Below are 15,991 nucleotides of genomic sequence, written 5' to 3'. Positions count from 1 at the left end.
TATACCTCATTATTCTAATGATTGCCCTTGAGCTTTGTTGATGGTGATTGCTAATCGAACATTCCCTGTGTCCCCGTCGTCATTTATATGTCCTGGTAGTCATTTGTGTCCCGGTGTCCCAGTCTGTAATTGCTCTTTTAGTGTCGCGGTCGTCATTTATATTCCCTGTGTCCCGGTGTCCCGGTCGTCATTTTTGTCTCGGTCGTCATTTGTGTTCCGGTGTTCCGGTCTGTAATTTCTCTTTGAGTGTCCCGGTCGTTATTTATATTCCCTGCGTCCCGGTCGTCATTTGTATCCCGGTGCTTTGTTGATGGTGATTGCTAATCGAACATTCCTAGTGTCCCGGTCGCTTTCTCTTTGAGTGTCCCGGTTGGCGCAGCGGGTTTGACCTTAGCTTGGTAATACGGGACCCAAAGATCGAATCATGCTGCAGGAATGCACCGCAGGGCCAACGCAGGGACCTTAGTAGTCAAGAAGCATCGTTAATCTGATACAATATAAGAACAGCCTCACCCTCAGAAGGCCTTGTCAAGATTGTTGCCTCTATTACGTTTTCTCTGGTGTTTCCTTCTGGTGTGTCCTTTTTGGTACCATTGTAGGATTAGTGGTACTTTCTCTTTGAGCCGCAAACATTTATTTTGAATAAGACGTCATACTGAATAAGACATCATATTGGATATGACACCATGTATTGAAATGAAAGCTTCCTTATATTGCAATGACGTCATTTTGAATATGACGTAATATGTAAATTTTATATTTTTATTTTTATTTTCTTTATTTTTTTATCTTTTATTTATTTTATTTTCTTTATTTCTTATTTCTTTTATTTCCTTTTTCCCTTTTTTTAATTTTTTCTTAGATTTTTCTTTTTTAAATTTTTTTAGATTTTTATCTTTTTGATTTTTTTTAGTTTTTATTTTATTTTTTTTTATTTTTTTGATTTTTTTGTTTTTCCTTTTTTGTTTTTTTTTAATAGATGGTAAATAGTTAAACAGACAAACAAACAGCATATTTTTATAGGAATAATACCGCGGTAATTGTTAATGCAGATTGTATTATTGAATACATGATTAATATAGAGTGGTACAGAAAGTGGAAAAGAACTGAAACCTGTTTTTTTTTTGTTTTTTTTAATGATTGCCATTGGGCTGTGTTTTCTTTTTTTTTCCTCTTTTATTTTTTCCTTTTTTTAGTTTTTTTTTGTTTTCTTTTTTAGTTTCTTCTTTTTCTTTAGTTTTTTCTTTTTATTTTTTTATCTTTAGTTTTTTATAGTTTTTGACCTTTTTTGCTTTTTTTATTTTTTAGTTTTTTTTTAGTTTTCTTTTTTTTTCTTTTTTTCTTTTTTTAGTTTTTTCTTTTAAGTTTTTTCTTTTTTCATTTTCTTTTGTTTTTTCTTTTTACTTTTTTTAGTTTTTGTCTTTTTTCTTTTTTCATTTTTGTTTAGTTTTTTTTTAATTTTTAAAAAATTTTCTTTTTTTTATTTTTAGTTTTTTATTTTTAGTTTTTCCTTTTAATTTTTTTTGTTGTTTTAGTGTTTTTTCTTTTTGAGTTTTTTTTCTTTTTCCTTTTTTGTTTTTTTACTTTTACCTTTTTTTTATTTTTTTTTAGTTTTTTAGTTTTTTCTTAGTTTTTCTTTTTTAGTTTTTTTCTTTTTTCGCTTTTTTTGTTACTTTTTTTTTAATTTAAAAAAATGGAATTATTACAGATTTTCATTCAATGGAATACATTACCGGTAAGTGACTTGAACTCGCATCCTTCGAATACGAAAGAGAGCATCAAAGCCAATGTACAGCGGTAACTACTAATGTAGATTGTATTATTGAATATGTGATTAATATAGAGTGAATGAGTGATAGAGAAAATGAAAAAGAACTGAAACCTGTTGTCCTTATTTCTGCAGATCATTTAACCGGATAAATAAAAAATATTCTATGATTTTTTTCTTTTTTCTTTTGTTTTTTTTGTGTTTTTTCTTTTTGAGTTTTTTTTTTCTTTTTCCTTTTTTATTTTTTTACTTTTACCTTTTTTTATTTTTTTCCTTAGTTTTTCTTTTTTTAGTTTGTTCTTTTTTCGTTTTTTTTAGTTACTTCTTTTTTTAACTAATAAAAATGGAATTATTACAGATTTTCATTCAATGGAATACATTACCGGAGAGTGACTTGAACTCGCATCCTTCGAATACGAAAGAGAATATCAAAGCCAATGTACTGCGGTAACTACTAATGTAGATTGTATTATTGAATATGTGATTAATATAGAGTGATAGAGAAAATGAAAAAGAACTGAAAACTGTTGTCCTTATTTCTGCAGATCATTTAACCGGATAAATAAAAAATATTCTATGATTTTTTCTTTTTTCTTTTGTTTTTTTGTTTTTCTGTTTTTCTATTTATTCAGTTTTTTTTTCTTTTTTTTTTAGTTTCCTTTTTTTCTTTTTTTTCTTTTTTTTAGTTTTTTGTTTCCTTTTTCTTTTTTCAAGTTTTTTCTTTTTTTTTAGTGTTTTTTTTCAAGTTTTTTTTTTATTTCTTTTCCTTTTTTTATAGAAGATAGTGTAATAGACAGACAGTACATTTTTTATATATAGATACATTTTTGTGTATAGAGAGATGTAAGATAACTCTTAAGCTAAAGTGGGGAGCTTAAGAATTAAATAATGGATATTTTTGTAGAAGCTCTTAATCCTGACTACACACAAGGATGCTTAGCCGTAAAATCCAAATTATTTCTCTACCTCCAACAGATCTAACTACCCCCCTCTCCGCAGCATTACTCAAAATAATATTCAGGAAAAGCGTTGCTGCACATCGTACATCAGGGAGACTCAGTGCAGCCGAAGTTCCTTTGCGTCAATTTTCCGAAGAATGGATAGAAGAGCTGTTCATTTTTTTTTGTCACGATGTCGTTTTTGACAATGTCACAATGTTACATTATCAGTGTCACAAGCAGTGCTTTCACTATACCCGAATTATTAGAGATTTTCTTAAAAGAAAATCGAACCCATGGATGAAAATAAACGTCAAAGGAAATTAGCAATTTTTCTGATGATTTTTTTTTATTCAAAAAAAATACTCAAAGTGTACCAAGCGACAAATGAGTCTAGTAAATTTGTAAGCATCTAAACCTATAATATACATTCAAAATTGCAAAAAAATGTTTTGATAACAAAGCCACTAACCAGTTGAATGCAATGACCAATTTAGTTGTTGTCTTTAACCTGGAATAATGAAATCATTGATTAGTCTCTGATTTATAGAAGTGGAGCTAGCCTCCACTTCTATAGTGGAGGCTCCACTTTTTCTATGGAAACGGACCTGTTCAATATATTTTTATTTTAGATGGCATCATAATCAAACGCTCATCAAAGGAAAATATCCTAATTATTATTTGGGTGGAGAGGCGTCCTGTAGGGGCGCAATGTGATTGACCGCTACTTGTTAATACTTGTCATGCAATTGAAAATCAGATGCAGCAACCCACTGCAGGGATCGGCACTTGATCCTGGCGATGAAATTATGCCGAAGCTTCTCAATGGTAATCGAAACAAGAAAAAGGTCGTGTGGCGGGATTGATCTCTATGTAGTAATACTGGACCAGGAGTTCGATCTTAGATAAGATCATTGTATGTAAGGCGTCAATCTACCATAATCGCATCAATCTATGAATTATGATATCATATCCCTTGTCAAAAGATTGGTGTGTTATATCATCTTGTACATGAAGATGTAGTTTTTGTCCAAAGTAATACTTAAAAAAAACTGCTATTTGCAAGATCACGTAGATATAGCAATTTTCTTGCAAATGACTGTTTCAAAAGCTCTATAAGACGTCCTGTAGCCCTCTTAGCGATGAAGAAAAAGATAAGCTAAAAAAGAGACACATGAGTTCTTCCTATGCAGAAAAGGCCCTTGTTGTTTTAGGTGAGGGGTGGAGGATGGGCTCAAAGTTTCTTGTATGGGGTTTTGGCAATGGTGATTCTAGTGGTGTTCTGTTCGTATTGATCGGACATCATTTTTGAGGGTATTCAGGCGATTTTTTTTTAAATCCCACAAATTTAATTTTGCAACAATTTTTTACTATGATGAATAATCAAAATGATATTTACAACTCCTGAATCGTCCACAAATGGCAACTTTTCCTGACTAGACGGTTTTCTTTAAACTTGTTTTTAAGTTTTACAGACTATTTAAGAAAATAAATATTATTAATGAATTGAATTTGGTTTGCATTTCAATTTGCGTAAAGCAGGGTCGTCAAAAGACACCGGAACTTGTTGGCCCAAACAGTTGAGTTCATCACCTCATATTATTCTTCTTGTTATTCAGCTATCTCTGGGGGGTTTGTATTTACGCTAATAGATTTTTTTGGTAGATATGACGGTAACTCCTTGTGTAAGGTCTGATTTTTATCCTTCTATGACTGATCATATTGTATGGAATAAATTGCCTGAACCAGATCAAAGCAGCCACTTTCAGGTTGTTCAAAGAAATTGTTAAAAATTTGTTGGTTTCTTAGAAGCTAGTTTATTCATTTTTCTTATAAATTATTATTTTGTTGGAGTCTATTAAATCTGCTAAATTAATTTAGTCTATTCAATTTATTTATTTTTTCCGTTCCATAGTTTATTTTATTTCTTTTCTTTTCTCCAATTGACTAGGGTTGTTTTCTTCCCCCTTCTTTACAGACCAATGAGGCTTTGGAGGGATAGTAAAATGTAATATTGTATGCTTATTTGAAGATGAATAAATCTTAACATAATCATTGTGTTGCTGAACCTGTCAAGCGCAAAGCAGGGCGCCAGAAAATTTCTCTCTAGGAGCAAACAAAGATGGGGGAAATAAGTTCTCATTCTAGTGCTAGTTCTGGGGATCAAATGCCACTTGCTGCTGATGGCGGGTGACTGATGGGTAACCCTTTTTGTTCTTTTGAGGGACGAACACTGCCTGTCCAGTTTGGTCTGACTCTTACGGTTGGTGGTTCCGAAATAGGGGAAAGTACTGGAAGCCTTGGTACTACCGAGGAAGATTCTTCTAAAAGGGACGAAAAAGATAAACAAATCTCTTTCTAAAAATAACACACCCAATGTGGCAACAATGCCCATTAGGCATTTTTTTGTGAGGGGCGTTGAGAGAGTGGACCTTGCTTGTCTGTCCATAATAATGATGATAACATTACTATTGTTTATTTAGATGAATGACTTTGATATTGAGACACTTTTCGAGTTAGCCTAATTTTTGCTTTCCACTCACGTCAGGCAGGTATGAAGAAAAGAATTTTCTGTCGGATTTTGGAAACAAATAAAAAATTAATTTGATCGACGATTTTAATAAAAAATTACCTCGGACAAAATTAGGATTAGTGGGGGGGGGGGCAAAGGTGAAAAAACCTTAAAATTGAAATTTGTCATAGATAAAGCACTAATTAATAAAAACTGAATGCTAATACAATATCAAAAATTAGGAAGATACACTTAGATAGAAAGGGGAGGAGAGTTTTCATATTTGTACCATTCTCTCGAATTATGACCTATTTACAATAGTCCCCCTAGAATATAAGATCCTGCGTATGTTTCTGACAGAGGGCAATCTGCAATTCCCGTTAAGTGAACTTAATTTGAAAAACTGGTCTTGTCAGCTTTCTGGTTTCTGGTTAGTCAAATTAGTTCGAGCACCCTTTCCAAAAACAGTAATTGGAATATTTTTCACACAAAAAAGCATAATGTAGTCTTCCCCCCTTAAACCCTTCAGCAGAGAAACTGGAAAAGTCAGTTCCTTTTATTCAGTTCCTTTTATTATTACGACAAAAATATTTACAAGAGCACTATTCCAATGGTCTCCATAAGGCTTCATGGCCCGTAGTATGGAGGCTAAACCCACTAAACTTAAAACCAATAAACAAAAGAATTCACTTCATTAAGTTAATAGAATAATTTGAGAAACTCAAGCAGCCAGAGAAGACACCCCCATCCCTGATCGATCCCCACATTTAAAACCTATCGATCTGTTGACCCCATCCAGTGCAAAAAGCTACAATCCAAGCCCCTATAATAATAATGATAAGTCAAACAATAACAAACAAATCAAATTTAAACTAATCAATGTCATAATTGAAACTTTAAATATTCATTTTATATTTTAATGTAAGAAATTCTTAAGCTAAAGTGGGGGCAACTATTTGGGGTGCGAAATACTTCGCGTCCCAGCAACTATTTTATTATCCTGTTGAACATGGAATTATTGCAGATTTTGACAACATGGAGAAGATATGGCTTTCAAAAATGAGCTTCAAGTTGACCCAGAAAAATACCCAGTTTTACTCACAGAAGGTCCTCTTAACCCAATAGTTAAAAACGAAAAAATGACGCAGATCATGGTTGAGAGTTTAGGGACTATATTTATATATATATATATATATATATATATATATACTAGCTGTTGGGGTGGCGCTTCGCGCCACCCCAACACCTAGTTGGTGGGGCGCTTCGCGCCCCCCCAAGCCCCCCCGCGCGCGTAAGTCGTTACGCGCCATATTAGTTACGCGCCATTGTAGTTGTGTCCCTGTGTCCCACCTATGAATAGAGATAGATATAAATATATGTTTTTAACTACGTAAAACATGCGAATATACAACATTCTTGTCTGTCCCATTGTCTGTGCATATAAATAGATTGTCAGGTTTACTGACTCTTGAACATGCAACATATAATTGTCCATGGGAAAAACAATCCGTATTCAGATCTATACCTCATTATTCTAATGATGTGTCCCTGTGTCCCGGTCGTCATTTATATTCCCTGTGTCCCGGTCGTCATTTGTGTCCCGGTGTCCCAGTTTGTAATTTCTCTTTGAGTGTCCCGGTCGTCATTTATATTCCCTGTGTCCCGGTGTCCCGGTCGTCATTTGTGTCCCGGTGTCCCGGTCTGTAATTTCTATTCGAACAATCCCTATGTCCCGGTCGTCATTTATATATCCCGCCTGTGCCCCCGGCGTCCCCGTTGTAGTTGTGTCCCTGTGTCCCGGTCGTCATTTATATTCCCTGTGTCCCGGTCGTGATTTGTGTCCGGGTGTCCCAGTCTGTAATTTCTCTTTGAGGTTCCCGGTCGTCACTTATATTCCCTCTGTCTCGGTCGTCATTTGTGTCCCGGTCTGTAATTTCTCTTTGAGTGTTTTTTCTTTTTAGTTTTTTTTTAGTTTTTTACCTTTTTTCTTTTTTCAGTTTTCTTTTTCTTCTTTATTTTTCAGCGTCACTATGAAGAACATATCGACGAACCTTTGTTTTTTTAACTTAAATCTGGTAGGCATTGATGACCTTATCCAAGTCAAAATCGCAAACCCAATCATCATCGCTATCATTTTCAGTTTTGATATGTTTTGACTCTCGCTGTCCAGGTGGATTTTCATCTAACTGCGCGGTTTTGCGTTCTTTAGCCGCAAGCCTGTTTTCTTTCTGTTCTTGTGATTCCTCGGAACGCTTTCTTTTCTTACTTTCTCTATCAGCCACAAGCCTGTTTTCTTGCTGTTCTTGTGATTCCTCGGCACGCTTTCTTTTCTTACTTTCTCTATCAGCAGCAAGCTTTTTGGCATAGACTCTTTGAGCTGCTTCCTCGGCTGTTGCCATTGTAGGTTCTTCAGTCATTTTACAATTAAATATGTTCCTTTTTTCTTTTTTATTGTTTTTTCCTTTTTTATTTTTTTGTTTACTTTTTCTTCTTTTTCAAGTTTTTTTTAATTTTTTTCCCTTTTTTTTATAGAAGATAGTGTAATAGACAGATAGTACATTTTTATATATAGATACATTTTTATATATAAAGAGATATAAGAAAACTCTTAAGCTAAAGTGGGGAGCTTGAGAATTAAATAATGGATATTTTTGTACAAGTTCTTAATCCTGACTAAACACAAGGATACTATGCCTTAAAATCCAAATTATTTCTCTACCTTCGACAGATCAAACTACCCTTATTTCCGTGACATTACTCAAGAAAAATATTCGGCAAAAGCGTTGCTGCATATCGTACATCAGGGAGTACGATAATATTAAAAATTAAATATTATAGATTTTGATGAAACCAGTATCAATACATTACCGCTAAGTGACTAATATAAGTGATTAATATAGAGTGATAGAGAAAATGAAAAAGAACTGAAAACTGTTGTCCTTATTTCTGCAGATCATTTAACCGGATAAATAAAAAATATTCTATGATTTTTTCTTTTTTCTTTTGTTTTTTCTTTGTTTTTCTGTTTTTATATTTTTTCAGTTTTTTTTCTTTTTTTTAGTTTCCTTTTTTTCTTTTCTTCCTTTTTTTAGTTTTTTGTTTCCTTTTTCTTTTTTTCAAGTTTTTTCTTTTTTTAGTGTTTTTTCAAGTTTTTTTTTATTTTTTTTCCTTTTTTTATAGAAGATAGTGTAATAGACAGACAGTACATGTTTTATATATACATACATTTTTGTGTATAGAGAGATGTAAGATAACTCTTAAGCTAAAGTGGGGAGCTTAAGAATTAAATAATGGATATTTTTGTAGAAGCTCTTAATCCTGACTACACACAAGGATGCTATGCCGTAAAATCCAAATTATTTCTCTACCTCCGACTAATCTAACTACCCCCCTCTCCGCAGCATTACTCAAAATAATATTCAGGAAAAGCGTTGCTGCACATCGTACATCAGGGAGACTCAGTGCAGCCGAAGTTCCTTTGCGTCAATTTTCCGAAGAATGGATGGAAGAGCTGTTCATTTTTTTTGTCACGATGTCGTTTTTGACAATGTCACAATGTTACATTATCAGTGTCACAAGCAGTGCTTTCACTATACCCGAATTATTAGGGATTTTCTTAAAAGAAAATTAAACCCATGGATGAAAATAAACGTCAAAGGAAATTAGCAATTTTTCTGATGATTTTTTTTTATTCAAAAAAAATACTTACAGTGTACCAAGCGACAAATGAGTCTAGTAAATTTGTAAACATTAAGCCTATAATATACATTCAAAATTGCCAAAAAAAAGGGTTTGATAACAAAGCAACTAACCAGCTGAATGCAATGACCAATTTAGTTGTTGTCTTTAACCTGGTATAATGAAATCATTGATTAGTCTTTAATTTATAGAAGTGGAGTTAGTCTTTCAAATGCTGTTTCTCTTTGGACATGGACCTGTTCAATATATTTTTATTTTAGATGGCATCATAATCGAACACTCATCAATGGAAAATATCCTAATTATTATTTGGGCGGAGAGGCGTCCTGTAGGGGCGCAATGCGATTGACCGCTGCTTGCTAATACTTGTCATGCAATTCAAAATCAGATGCAGCGACCCACTGCAGGGATTGGCACAGGATCCTGGCGATGAAATCATGCCGAAGCTTCTCAATGGTAATCGAAACAGGAAAAAGGTCGTCTGGCGGGATTGATCTTTGTGTCGTAATACTGGACCAGGAGTTCGATCTATTGTATTGTATCAGGATAACGACGCTTCTTGACTACTAAGGTCCCTGCGTTGGCCCTGCAGTGCATTGCTGCAGCAGGATTCGAACTCTGGGTCCCGTATTACCAAGCTAAGGTCAAACCTACTGCGCTACCACAGGACAGGAGTTCGATCTAAGATAAGATCATTGTATGTAAGGCCTCCATCTACCTTAATGGCATCAATCTATGAATTATGATATCATATCCCTTGTCAAACGATTGGTGTGTGATATCATCTTGTACATGAAGATGTAGTTTTTGTCCAAAGTAATACTTCAAAAATTGCTATTTGCAAGATCACGCAGATACCACAATTTTCTTGCAAATGACTGTTTCAAAAGCTCGATAAGATGTCCCATTGCCCTCTTAGCGATGAAGAAAAAGATAAGCTAAAAAAGAGACACATGAGTTCTTCCTATGCAGAAAAGGCCCTTGTTGTTTTAGGTGAGGGGTGGGGGTTGGGCTCTAAGTTTCTTATTTGGGGTTTTGGCAATGGTGATTCAAATGGTGTACTGTTCGTATTGATCGGACGTCATTTTTGAGGGTTTTCAGGCGATTTTTTGAAAATCCCACAAGTTTAATTTGGCAACAATTTTTTACTATGATGAATAATCAAAATGATATTTACAACTCCTGAATCGTCCACAAATGGCAACTTTTCCTGACTAGACGGTTTTCTTTAAACTTGTTTTTAAGTTTTACAGACTGGTTTTTTGCAGCTATCGCTACAACCAATTTTTTGTTTGTAAACCAATTTTTTGCAACCAATTTTTACAACCAATTTATTGTTTGCAGCTATCGCTGCAAACAATAAAATATCTATTCATACACAGTGAACAAACAAGTGGAAACAATAACAAAAAATACCCTTTTATACTGCCGGGAATGCAGGGAGACACAAAAAAATAATAGGAAAAACCAAGAAGGAGAACTAAACAAAAACACACACACCAAAGATTAAAAAGGACAAGCTATCATCAAGAGGCAAAACACTTTGCGCAGTCATTACCGTATTTCAACTCAACCCAGAGACATCAAGCGCACAGAGGCATTAATAAAAAAAAATATCCGATGATAAAAAAATGTTTTTCCAATTTTTATATCCGATTAACCATACGAGTGATATTTTTAAGCCAGCTTAGACAAAGTATCCCAGGCAGACTGAGAAGCCGTCAGAGGTTTGAAGTCTGATCTGAAGATAGACTGAACGGAATTTAAATGTTATCGTAGTTACAAAGATAGAAAGGGCACAGACAAAAGACGGACTAGTTCTGGAGGTCACGGGAACATCACCAGTTACTTGTAGAAGAAAAAAAAAACACATGAAACAATAATATAAAGTGACTTAAAATCAAGCAACAGCTTATTTACTGACACGTATTTCAAAGACAAAGTTTCATGCTCTGTCGTATACGTCAGACAACAGTATCAAAGAGGACCAAATAGTTTATGTCCAACTAATAGGCCAATAAGATACGTAAAACTGAATTAAACAGTGATACAAATTTTCAGAACTGACTCAGGAAAATTTGTTGAGTGTCGAGATTCCTCGATGTCTCCTAGAACATATTCTCATCGACAAGAACACCTAGGAACCGAAAAGAACAATCACTAGGTGTACTGAGACAACCCCTTAAAAGATGAATTTCCGAAAGTTGGGGGCAAGGCTGAGAAATTTATGAAAAATTCAGCAACTTCGGTTTGGCAGGATTAAGGGTCAGGCAATTAGACTGGAACTGTAGAATTACTCTTTCAAACAAAACAGTTAATTTGAAATAGATCTCAGGCACTGTTCTGGAAGTAGTTCCAAGGATACTCTGGTCAGTGATGGTAACTAGAGTGTCCTCATTCGTTGATGGAGCTCTAAGTTTGTGCAAAGGGAATATTTGGACTAAAATAGACAAAAACAACGCGTTTGTTTTTGGTTGCATCACAAAAATAAAATCACTGACATACATGTTAGTGACTTTTTTGTTAGGTACGTGATATATACTATTTTTTATTCTATCTTTTTCCTGTGCATATCAATATCCTTGTGGGTCCAAGCTCAACCAGACTTGGTAAGAACTATCTGTTGGTGTGGCGCTTCGCACTTAGTTGATGGGCGTGCGTAAGTTGTTACGCGCCATATTAGTTACGCGCCATTGTAGTTGTGTCCCTGTGTCCTACCTGTGAATATGTATATATATATATGTATATATATATGTATATATATATGTTTTTAACTACGTAAAACTTGCGAATATACAACATTCTTCGCTGTCCCATTGTCTGTGCATATGAATAGATTGTCAGGTTTACCGACTCTTGAACATGCAACATATAATTGTCCATGGGAAAACAATTCGCATTTAGATCTATACCGCATTTTTCTAAAGATTGTCCTTGAGCTTTGTTGATGGTGATTGCGAATCGAATATTCCCTGTGTCCCCATCATCATTTATATATCCCCCCTGTGCCCTTCCAGCGTCCCCGTTGTAGTTGTGTCCCTGTGTCCCGGTTCATTTATATTCCAAGTGTCCCGGTCGTCATTTGTGTCCCAGTGTCTCGGTCTGTAATTTCTCTTTGAGTGTCCCGATTGTCATTTATATTCCCTGTGTCCCGGTGTATTGATCTTGATTTTCGATTTGGGCACCAAACGACGTCATTTGGAAACATGAGTTATATTTTCTGATGTTTAATAAAAAAAACGCTTAGATTCTGACGTAGTTCCAGTAAGCAAAGTTTTCAATGGCTCTGGTGGTGCAGCCAGTTGAGGAAGTTTAACTTTTCCTGAGACGCAACACATTCCCATTGTTTCACCATTAAATTTCAAGGCCTTGCAATAGGGACAAATTTTAGACTTAGTCCCGATTTGAATACATCTACTCAAGCTATAATCATCGACTGGGCTGTACCTTAATGCCAGGCGATAATTTTCATGTTTCTCTTGTGATTCCTCGGCACACTTTCTTTTGGCATTATCTCTTTGAGCCGCAAGCCTGTTTTCACGTTGTTCTTGTGATTCCTCGGCATACTTTCTTTTGGTATTATCTCTTTGAGGCGCAAGCCTGTTTTCACGTTGTTCTTGTGATTCCTCGGAATGATTTTCTTCGGTAATTTCTTTTTGAGCCTCAAGCCTGTTTTCACGTTGTTCTTGTGATTCCTCGGCACGCTTTCTTTTGATTTTATCACTTTGAGCCGCGAGCCTGTTTTCACATTGTTCTTGTGATTTCTCGGCACGAATTTTTTTTTTGGTAATTTCTCTTTGAGACGCAAGCCTGTTTTCACGTTGTTCTTGTGATACTTCGGCACACTTTATTTTCTTACTCTCTCTTCTGGCCGCAAGCCTTTTGGCATTAACTCTTTGAGCCGCTTCCTCGGCTGTTTCTTCTGAAATTGTAGGATTTATACTAAAATTTCTCTTCGAATTAACTCTTTGAGCAGCTTCCTTGGCTGTTTCTTCTGCCATTGTAGGATTTATACTGAGATTTCTCTTTGAGCCGCGTGCCTGTTTTCACGTTGTTCTTGTGATTCCTCGGCTCGATTTTTTTTTGGCAATTTCTCTTTGAAAAGCAGGTCTGTTTTCACGCTGTTCTTGTGACTCCTCGGCACGCTTTCTTTTCTTACTTTCTCTATTAGCCGCAAGTCTTTTGGCATTAACTCTTTGAGCAGCTTCCTCGGCTGTTCCTTCTGCCATTGTAGGATTAATACTAAAATTTATCTTTGAATTAATTCTTTGAGCAGCTTCCTCGGCTGTTTCTTCTGCCATTGTAGGATTTATACTGAAATTTCTCTTTTAATCGCCCCCTTATATACTTATAATGACGTCATATGCGTACAAACATACAAATTATTTTTATATATATAGATTTCAAGGCCTTGCAATAGGGACAAATTTTAGACATAGTCCCAATTTGAATACATCACTCAAGCTATAATCATCGACTGGGCTGTACCTGAATGCCAGGCGATAATTTTGACATTGCTCTTGTGATTCCTCGGCACACTTTCTTTTGGCATTATCTCTTTGAGCCGCAAGCCTGTTTTCACGTTGTTCTTGTGATTCCTCGGCATGATTTTTCGGGTAATTTCTCTTTGAGCCTCAAGCCTGTTTTCACGTTGTTCTTGTGATTCTTTGGCACGATTTTTTTTGGTAGTTTCTCTTTGAGAAGCAAGCCTGTTTTTAAGTTGTTCTTGTGATTCATCGGCACGCTTTCTTTTCTTAATTTCTCTTTTAGCCGCAAGCCTTTTGGCATTAGCTCTTTGAGCCGCTTCCTCGGCTGTTTCTTCTGCCATTGAAGGATTTATACTAAAATTTCTCTTTGAATTAACTCTTTGAGGAACTTCCTTGGCTGTTTCTTCTGCCATTGTAGAATTTATACTGAAATTTCTCTTTGAATCACCTCTTATATACTTATAACGACGTCATATACAAAGGCTTATATGCTTATAATAACGACATATGCGTACAAACATACAACTCATTTCTATATATATACTAGCTGTTGGGGTGGAGCTTCGGTCTACCCCAACACCTAGTTGGTGGGGGCGCTTTGCACCCCCCCTCAAGCCCCCGCGCGCGCGTAAGTCGTTACGCGCCATATTAGTTACGCACCATTGTAGTTGTGTCCCTCCTGTGAATATAGATATATATATATATATATATATATATATATATATATATATATATATATATATATATATATATATATATATATATATATATATATATATATATATATATACAAGCCCCCCCGCGCGCGCAAGTCGTTACGCGCCATTGTAGTTGTGTCCCTGTGTCCCACCTGTGAATATATATGTATATATATATATATATATATATATATATATATATATATATATATATATATATATATATATATATATATATATATATATATATATATATATATATATATATATATATATATATATACATATATATATATATATATATCTATATATATAAAAATAAGTTGTCTGTCTGTCTGTGGATGGATCAGGTGACGTCACCTGAAAAAACTGGATCAGGTGACGTCAAAACTGAAAAAACTAAAAAAAGGCAAAAACTACAAAAAAAACTAAAAACTAATAAAAAAAATAAAAAAGCTAAAAAACTAAAAAAACTAAAAAAAGGCAAAAACTACAAAAAAACTAAAAACTAATAAAAAAGCTAAAAAACTAAAAAAACTAAAAAAAGGCAAAAACTACAAAAAAAACTAAAAACTAATAAAAAAAATAAAAAAGCTAAAAAACTAAAAAAACTAAAAAAACTAAAAAAAGGTAAAAAACTAAAAAAACTAAAAACTAAAAAAAACTAAAAAAAAGGAAAAAACTGAAAAATAAGCTAAAATAAAGGTAAAAACCAATAAAAAACTAAAAAAAAAAACTGAAAAAACTAAAAAAAGGCAAAAACTACAAAAAAAAACTAAAAACTAATAAAAAAAGTAAAAAAGCTAAAAAACTAAAAAAACTAAAGAAACTAAAAAAAGGTAAAAAACTAAAAAAAATAAAAAATAAAAAAAAAACTAAAAAAAAGAAAAAAACTGAAAAATAAGCTAAAATAAAGGTAAAAACCAATAAAAAACTAAAAAGAAAAAAAGGAAAAAACTAAAAAAAATTTTCATCTAAAAAACTAAAAAAAACTAAAAAAGATAAAAACTAAAAGAACTAAAAAAGAAAAAAATAAATGACGAAACTCAAAGAGAAAGCGACTAGGACAAAAGGAATGTTCGATTAGCAATCAACAAAGCACCGGGACACAGGGAGTATAAATGACGACCAGGACATAAGTAAAAAAAAAAAACTATCTATATATATAAAAATAAGTTGTCTGTGGATCTGTGGATCGTGGATCAGGTGACGTCACCTGAAAAAACTGGATCAGGTGACGTCAAAACTGAAAAAACTAAAAAAAGGCAAAAACTACAGAAAAAACTAAAAACTAATAAAAAGAATAAAAAAGCTAAAAAACTAAAAAAACTAAAAAAAGGCAAAAACTACAAATAGGCAAAAACTACAAATAGTCTTCTGTTTACAATAACATAATCAATAAGGTTTGCTGTCTTACCATCACGTGAATACCATGTCAACTTATGGGCCATTTTGTGACCAAACACCGTATTGGTTATAACTAGGTTGTTATACCTACAAAATTGCAAAAGCCTATAGCCATTACTGTTTTCTTTTCCTACACCAAAATTACCTAGGCTAGGATACCATCTATCCCTATTTCTACCAACCTGGGCATTAAAATCTCCTAGCAAAAACACCATATTTCTACCTGGTACCCTGTCTATTTGCTCCTGTAACTGTAAGTAAAATTCATCTGAGTCACTAGTATCTCCATCAGTTGGTTCAATGGGGGCATATACTACTATAACTGATACCCTAAACTTTTTAGTCATAAAATGAGCAATTAGTATTCTATTATTAATACCTTCCCAGCCTAAACAAGACTTAGCAGCTTCCTTATTCATCATGAGCCCTACTCCCCTGTCTATGTACCCCATCCTTCCTTCCTGAGTAAAGTAATTCTATGT

This window comes from Artemia franciscana, chromosome 18 (genome assembly GCF_032884065.1).
Source record: "Artemia franciscana chromosome 18, ASM3288406v1, whole genome shotgun sequence".
NCBI classification, from domain to species: Eukaryota; Metazoa; Arthropoda; class Branchiopoda; order Anostraca; family Artemiidae; genus Artemia; species Artemia franciscana.
The sequence above is the reverse complement of the archived record's forward strand: the minus strand, read 5'-3'. Positions refer to the sequence as shown.